Source organism: Cynara cardunculus (genome assembly GCF_001531365.2).
Source record: "Cynara cardunculus var. scolymus isolate 2C chromosome LG 5, CcrdV1, whole genome shotgun sequence".
NCBI classification, from domain to species: domain Eukaryota; kingdom Viridiplantae; phylum Streptophyta; class Magnoliopsida; order Asterales; family Asteraceae; genus Cynara; species Cynara cardunculus.
The window spans coordinates 5,133,576-5,135,754 of NC_037532.1; positions in this window are offsets into that span (position 1 = coordinate 5,133,576).

A 2,179-nucleotide genomic window follows, 5' to 3' on the forward strand; every position below is an offset into this window, starting at 1 on the left:
GTCTAAAGGGCATCAAGTTGTTATTTATTACTAGTTTTGGGTTTAATAATTTGGAAATTAGACAACTGAGCTTTTAACTATAAAAATAGGCCTAAGGCCTAGTAGTGATGAATATTGAATGCATATCGTTAGCCGGTTAACGCCATCATTCCAACAACTCAATCTAATTTCTATTGTTCTTCAAGGCATGGAGTTCTCTTTTCAGCCGATTAACGGTCATGAAATGAGATTCAAGAAATCAAAGATGTAAATCTCAAATGACTGACTTCTACTGTTGATTGAACTTACCGAGTTGCTGTGTGAGTCATATTATGATTTATGAATCTTTAAATCTTCTTGCAAAAAAAAAAAAAACTAAATTTCTAACTGATTATTATAAAGTTAGGTCATGTGGTCATGTGGGTTACTGACCTACTAGGCTAAGGCTTAAGAGGCTTTTGTCATTTTGATAATGGGTATTCCTCTTACATATTGAAATATCTGAGAATTGCATTTTTCAATGCACATGAGCACATTACTCTATCAACATAGCTGGAGCACACTGCACAACATTAATAACATATTGTGATATTGTCTTAATTATTGGGCACTTGTTATTTGCAATGCACACTTGCACAGTAACATAGATTATGAAGTTTACAATTTATTATTGTTCTTTTGACTTTTGTTTACTTTGAGGTTTGGCATTACCGCATTTGATTTATGGGTCGTTTGATTGGTTTTTTTATTAAGTTCTATATGGATAAAGTTGTCTGTATGAATTAATCTGTTTATACAAGTTGGAAAAAGTTTTTGTTTGTGAGAGTTTTTTCGCAGATGTAAAGAGCGTTTTTTCAGTTTGAAGGGACATGTTTGAAAGAAATTTTTTTTGACTTTCTATATAAAGCTCCCCTAAAAGATCATTGGATAAGTTACTTTCTATATCATTAAGCTACTACGAAAAAGTCATGCATAGTTTTTGCGAATAAGTTGTTAGTTCTATTAAGCTGCTAATAGATAGACTCTTAGCCTTTAGTCGTTAATCCTGTAATTTTTGAGTTTTACTTTTTGCTTATTATGACAGTAATTTGGATGTAATTTACTATTTTAGTTAAAAACTAATTATAGTTTTTATTGTCTTTTAAGTCCTATATATTGAAACAAAGTTTCTATTTTGCTAATTTCAATTTAGAAAAGGGAAAAATGGAAAAGAATGAAGCACGATCTTAATCTAGGATTTATCCTTTTATCCTTTTATATTTTGTATTCGGGGTTTTGATTTTTATATCTCCTCCATTATTATTTTTAATTAATAAAAATCAACATGGGGATGAGACACTTAACTTGAATAGGTTCTAAACTCTTTTAAAAAATCACATGTTTCATTGTTTCATTGACTTAACAAAATAGGCTTAGGGGCATTTTTTATTATTTTCGCCACAGAGTATCAAAAATCTTGTGACCAGCCCTGCAGGATAATCATCTTCATCATCAAGTTCATCCACGCTTCATGAACGCCGTAAATGGATCTTCTCATGGACATGAATCTTTCCGTTTTCCAAATCGCCGACAGTTTCGTTTTCTGGTTTTTTATAGCCGGAAAACTCGCTATACAGTGGCACACCTTGTTCACTTGAGTTACCTAGGGTATAACTCATGTTCAGAATCCCTTGTGGAGTACCAGATGGATGGCGGAAATGAAGCGTGACAAAACGACTTCCGGCACGGTAGTGCTTGTGCTCCGGCGTGATTAGATCGTCAATCATAACATTAACGTCGCCGCCGAGAAGAACGTTGCGAAACTAGGAAACGTTGTGGATCTCGATCGTAAGAGAGGATGATTCGGAGAACAAGAACTGATCGTTGATTTTGAACATGAGTTTTTCGTTCCGGGTAGGATTGGCGTTGCCTTTGGCGTCGACGAGGGTTAAAGCTGAAAAGAGATTTACATCTTTATCACTTGTAAGAGCAACTCTAATCATATAAAAAAAAACACCAAATATGGTGGATCCATAAACACTAAAAAAACTCAAATCCATTCACACTTTAAAAAAAAGTAAATTTGTGGACCTTATATTAAAATAAAATATTTTATTTACTATTTTTAATAACAATGATTATAATTTGTAATAGATATTATAACAATAAATAATTAGTAATTAATTTATTTAATGAAAAAATGTTAAATAATATAATAAAA